The following is a 6,733-nucleotide window of genomic DNA, read 5'->3' on the forward strand; positions in this document are numbered from 1 at the left end:
CTAATAAATGAATTCAGTTAAGTTGCAGGGTACAAAATTAATATACAGAAATCTGTTATATTTCTATATGCAAATAACAAACTATCAGAAAGAGGAATTAAGAAAACAATCCCATTTATAATTGCATTAAAAAGAATAAAATTCCTAGGAATAAATTTAATTCAGGAGGTGAAAGACATACTCTTAAAGCTGCAAGACAACGAGGAAAGAAATTTAAGAAGACATAAATAAATGGAAAGATATTCCAAGCTCATGGGTTGGAAGAATTAATATTGTTAAAATGTCCATTCTGTCCAAAGCAATCTATAGAGTCAATGCAATCCTTATCAAAATTCCAGTGGTATTTTTCACAGAAATAGAATAAACAATCTTAAAACTTGTAGGATGCCACAGAAGACCCCAAATAGCTAAAGCAATTTTGAGAAGAACAAAACTGAAGGCATTACAGTCCCTAATTTCAAACTGTATTGCAAAGCTACAGTAATTAAAACAGTATTGTACTGGCATAAATACAGACACGGAGATCAGTAAAAGAGACTAGAGATAAACCCACACATATGCAGTCAGTTAATATATGACAGAGATGCTAAGAATATAGAGTGGAGAAAGGACAGTCTTCTCAATAAATGATGTTGGGAAAACTGGACAGCCATATACAAAAGAATGAAAAGGGACCTCTTTTACACCATACACAAAAATTAACTCAAAATAGATTAAAGACTTGAATGTAAGGCCTGAAACCATAAAACTCCTAGAATAAAACATAAGTAGTAAGCTCCTTGACATCAGTCTTGGTGATGATTTTTTTGGATTTGACACCAAAAACACAGGCAACAAAAGCAAAAATAAACAAATGGGACTGCATCAAACTAAAAAGCATCAACAAAATGAAAAGGTAACCTACTGAATGGGAGAAAATATTTGTAAATCACATATCTGATAAACGATTAATACCCACAATATATAAAGAACTCATACAACTCAATAGCATAACAACAATTGAATTGAATAATGGGCAGAGGATGTGAATAGATATTTTTCCAAAGAAGACATGCAGATGACCAACAGGCACATGAAAAGGTGCTCAGCATCACTAATCATCAAGAAGATGCAAAATCAAAACCACAGCGAGATGTCACTTTACATCTGTTAGAATAGATATTATAAAAAAGACAAAAAATAACAAGTGTTGGTTAGGATGTAGAGAAAGGGACATGAGTGTGCTGTTGGTGCAGCCATTATGGAAAACAGTATGAAGAATCCTTAAGAAATTAAAGATAAAACTACCATGTGACCCAGCAAGCCCACTTCCGGGTACTCATCTGAAGAAAATAAAATCACTAACTCGAGAAGATATGCACGCCGTGTTTACTGTGGTGTTATTTATAATAGCCAAGATATGAAAATAACTTGTGTATCCATCAATGGATGAATGGATAAAGAAAATGTGATATATATACAACACGGATAGACCTTGATGCCATTATGCTAAATGAAATAAGTCAGACCAAAAAAGACAACTACCATATGATCTCACTTATATACGAAATCTAAACAAACACACAAAAAACAAACCAAAACAACCAAACCAACAAACAAGCAAAAACCAAGCTCATGAATACAGAGAATAGGTTGATGGTTGTCAAAGGCAGGCAGGGGGCAGGGGTAGGCAAATAGGTGAAGGGAGGCAAAAGGTATAAACTTCCAGTTGTAGAATAAATAAGTCATGGAGATGTAATGTACCCCATGGCAATTATAGTTAATAATACTGTATTGTGTATTTGAAAGTTGCTAACAGAGTAGATCTTAAAAGTTCTTGTCATAAAACAATTTTTGTAAGTATGGATTGTTGGATGTTTACTAGACTTATTGTGGTGATCATTTTGCAATATATGCAAATATTGAATCATTATGTTGTATACCAGAAATCAATATAATGTTCAGGTATGTCAATTATAATTCAATTAAAAATTAATACTGATTTGACTATCTAAAATATAATCTATATTCAAATTTCACCAATATTCTAATTGATGTCCTTTGTTGCAATCTTTTATAAATTTTTTCTCATACCAGAACGATCCAGAGTTACATCTTGCATTTAGTTCTCATGCCTCCTTACTTTTCTTTGAAACATTCTTCCACACTTTGTTTTCATAGCCTTAACAATTTTGATGAGTACAGATCAGTTGTTTTATAGAAAGTTTCTCAATTTGTGTTTGATTGTTTAATTAGAATCAGCTTATGCTTCTTTGTTTTTGACAGAAACACTGAATAACTAACTGATATTGAGTCCTTCTTAGGGCATCACTAAGGAGCATAATCTCAGACAACCCCATTTTTTAGTGATTTACTTTGATCATATGGTTAAAGTCAGATGCCCTGATTATTTTTGAATGAGTGCCAGACATTATGTATACAATTTTTGGTGCTAATTTGAGGCTCTGCATGATGTTATCTTTCTCCAGAGAAGATTTACTTTTGCTTTTGGGCAGACAGCTGGGCTAGGGATAGATAACCCAATTTTTGTCAGAGATTCAGGTAATTCATATTGGGGTTTCAGTCTTTTTGGAACTCATCAATTTATGGTTTATCTTATTCTAAGGATTTAGCACTTGGGGGCCCAACCAAAAACCTAGGTGTTGACAGGGGCTCTTCCTCCTGGTAGACTCAGAAGTACAAGCTTCGTTTTCCCAGTCTTTGGAGTGATCAAAAGCTCAGCTCAGCTTCTTAACCTGTCGGCTACTGCTTTTGCTTTCTGAATTTACTAGAGTCCCTCATGGGGAGAAGTAGCCCCAGATGCTGGGCTTACTTCTCCTCATCTCCCACCTCTTTCGTATCTCTTACTTATCTCTTAAGATACCCACTCCTGTCTACAGCCATGTCACCCTGAACAAGCCCGATCCCATCTGATCTCAGAAGCTAAGCAGGGTCAGGCCTGGTTAGTACTTGTATGGGAGATCACTTAGGAAGGCCAGGTGCTGTAGGTGTAAAAAATAAAAAATAAGGGATTGTAAATTGACAAAGTCTTTGCAATCTGTGAGGTCAACCAAGGGTTGCCTCCCCTAAAAAAAAATAGACACCCACTCCTTTGGGAGACCTCTGATACCCTTTAACTCATGGTTGTTACATTCTGTTGGGTTTTCTAAGTGTTCTTGGTAGGAGTGTTGGTCCAAAGATAACTCAATTTTGTTAGAAATGGAAACTTTACCACTATTTTTTAATGATTATTGATCTCACCTAAATTGCTTAGGCTGCAAGGGCCTAAAAATGCAATTAGAAAAGTAATAGTGCATACGAAAACAATGAAAAACTAGTACATATATGAAATCTGAGTTTCTGAAACTTAAAATTCAAGTGAAATCTTCTTCATGAGTAGCGAGCTCGTTTTATTTGACTGCTACCACCTAGATGATAAATGTACATAAATCAGCGGCTTTGTCTGCACACTGGAATTGCATTACTCAAGTGTGGACTATCTTTTCACTTTTCTCGGAAGCAGAAAACCCACGATGACTTCGTTATCCGATAAGAGTATTTTCTTCTAGAACTTTAGCAGCCTTAGATGCATTGTAAGCCAGGAGAAAAAAAATTACTCTTACTTGAGTATTCTTTCAGAAGTACATCGTCTCTACAGTATAAAATGCTTCAAATACCTTGTCATGTTGTCTGATCCCACAGCGGAGAATGTGGTCTTGGAATGCACGTAATCCTTGTTGTTAGTCTTCCTTCCTCTGTAATAGTTGATTCTAGTCAATAACACTGTGCATCGACGATCCAGAATGACAAAATGAGGTTTTTCTGCAGAGCATTCAGAGCCCTCCAGCCCTCTCGGGATGTCATTGCCCCCGGAATGTGCCTTGCCAGGAATGACAGGGCAAGGGCAGGGGGCTGGCAGTGTTCGAACCTCAAGTCTTGAGAACAAACTGCATACCTCATTTATATTTTTGGCAATTTATTTTGGGTTTCAGTTAAGTATGCTAGACCGACAACTTTTTTTTTTTTTAACCAAAATCTATTGACTATTTTTATTCAGAACTGGAAACACGAAGAATTCGCACTTCTTTTTTTAATGGTACATTTACAAAATTGCTATAAAACAGAGTTACGAATTAGACCGTTTTGTTGGTAATTCAGTAAAGTCGATCCTATTATTTTTAAATCTGTAGAGACTCAAATATTATCAGAGCGTTATGACATCATTTCAGAATCCTTGGTCCCAAAGATTTACGTGGCAGCAGCAGTCGGCTCTGTTGTCTGTGATCCTGGTGTCTGTGCCCTGGCCCCTTTGGCTAACACCCTCGGCCCTCTGTACTCTTTGTGACAAAGCCGGTAACTTACACTGGTTCTTTTGTTAACCTTGCTCTGTAGATGAAATTGAATTCAATTGAGCAAATTGTCCGAGGCTCTTTCCCAGAATCTCAGAGGCTCAGAAAAGGGGTTCAGCATTGAGCGGCTTCCAGCTTCAGCCTTACTGTTCTGCCTCCAGACCCTGCTGAGCTGACCTATTGATGTGCTGATGGGAGCACCCTGTCCCCAGGGAGTTTTGGTGCGGGTTTACAGTGTCTCTTAATATTGATTCTTCGGTCTGAGAACTACCTGAAGCCGATAAGTTCTGAGAACTACCTGAAGCCGATAAAGGAACACCAATGAAATACAATGGCTCCTTATGCTGGCCCTGGGGAGGGACAGGTTTGTGGGGAACGAGACCTACGGCCACAGTATTTCTACACTTCAAGATCTACATATGTACTAAACGGTCCCACGCTTCAAAGAACTAAGCACACTGATTGGTAAATGCTAGTGTTAGGTATTTAAACAGCATAATCTGAAGTTTACAGTCTTTCCATTTTTTTTTCTTTTGCCTCCAGATGGACGTACTTTAAGATTACTACCGAATTCAATCTCTCTACCACTGTAAACTCAGTTCATAACTCTGGACGTTGGCTAAATCCCCACCCACGCCCACCCCTGGGCATGGTGTTCGTGCACTTCCTGGGCGTGCTTTGTTCCCCGGCAAAGCAAACTGTAGTTGGAGGCGCGACTTCCGGTTCCAGTAGTCTAAGCTCTGGAGAGGCGGGGACCCTGTCTGTCATGTTCATCTCTGTATCTCAAAAGCCTAGGAGCCCGAGAAATGCAATCTCTTAATATTGATTCTTCGGTCTGAGAACTACCTGAAGCCCGAGAGATTGCCGAAGGAATGAATACGTGGAGAAAAGAAATTTGTTAGGGGTTTCTGACAAATTTCAAACAGGTTATAGAGGGAAGAGTGGTTTTTATTAATGCATATCCTCCCCATTGTTCCTACAGACAGCAATTTAAAATATCTACTACGTTTTGCTTAATTTGGAAGCTCTAGATATTCTGTCTTTTAAAGTAGTACTGTATTCTGCATTGAGTACGACTTGGTATTTGCAAAAATAATTTTGAAAGAACATGATATGAGACTTTCAGTCAATTAGCTAAATGCCAGGTCTGGTCAGACCATACTACACACTCTGTGAGCCTTTCCGCCTCGTCAGATTCATTGAAATTTTGGTGCATTAGCAACTTAGAAGCTCGCAAACTACCTTTTATTAAAATTACATTTTCAACCAAAGCAAGTTATGAAATATAATAAGCATTGTAGAAATTATGTATATATACATATATATGTATATATGTATATATACACATCTAAAAAACTCATCAATTAAAACATACAACTCATTTAAAACTTGAAGCTTTGATACTTCATTGATTTTTATTATATATTATTTTAACAGTGCAATATTTGCTTCGGCCAATATTACCTGAAAATAAATCTATGACTATATTCTTAATATGGAGATATCTCCTAAATCTCAGAACAAAAGGGATGGATTCTTTTTATATAATGTTGTAAAATTGTTTTTACCATTCATCAAAGTCAATGAGATATGATTTGGTTATAGTTGTTTTAATTATATATGACACATTTTGGGCATTTTCCCCCAGGGGGCACGGACTCTCATCCATGCTTCTGAGCCCTTTCTGTAGCAGAGGCAGACGCTGGGGAAGGCGAGGGGGTTAGGGAGGGTGGTGGATTCGGCCCAGACTCCCTCGGCCTCTGTTCCCTGGGAGCTGGGAGAGCTGCGGGAATCGCCCTGGGCCGGTAGCGGCTCCGAATCCACCCCGGCCCAGTTCCACGTTTTCCGTAACATTGGGAAGTATATTCTGGGTCAAATGAGAATAAAGAAACCATCTTTTATGAAAGACCCCAGAGAAGTAAATATGCTCAGAAGTTTTCAGCTTTTTAACTGCGTTATGTAGCTGCACATTCCACTAACCTGGGAGCTTTTAAAAAAAAGGTAGCCAGGCCCCTCCCCCGACTGGCTGAATCACAATGTATATTCATCGTAGAAGTGTTATTAAAAAAAATTCTTTTAGGTGTATCTTAAAATGATCATAATGGGGTTGACGAAGTTTGCCAGTTGAAGGCAGGCAGGGTTTTATTTATTCATTTCCAGGAGATGCAAAAGTCAGGGCAGCAAATGTATCCGTTTGTCCACCAGTCGTGTTCCTGGTCACAAAGACAGAGCCTGACACACAGTAGGTACTAAAGAAGTATTTGTTGAATGAAGCAGTGACCGAGGATGAAGACCAGGCCGTGCTTCCTCCCCAAGGCACAGACATGCATTCTAGGTTCTGCCTTCCGAGGCGAGGCATCGTCCCAATAGACTGCCGTGTTTGACAGGCGATACCGTGAGCCTTT

At 38.3% G+C, this 6,733-nt stretch overlaps 1 pseudogene; it reads left to right on the forward strand.

The window, feature by feature from the left end:
• The first annotated feature begins 2,871 nt into the window (after positions 1 to 2,871).
• LOC120611473 (uncharacterized) lies at positions 2,872 to 2,990 on the forward strand (annotated as a pseudogene).
• The last annotated feature ends 3,743 nt before the right edge of the window (positions 2,991 to 6,733 follow it).

Source organism: Pteropus medius, unplaced genomic scaffold (assembly GCF_902729225.1).
Source record: "Pteropus medius unplaced genomic scaffold, Ma_sr-lr_union100, whole genome shotgun sequence".
Lineage (NCBI taxonomy): Eukaryota > Metazoa > Chordata > Mammalia > Chiroptera > Pteropodidae > Pteropus > Pteropus medius.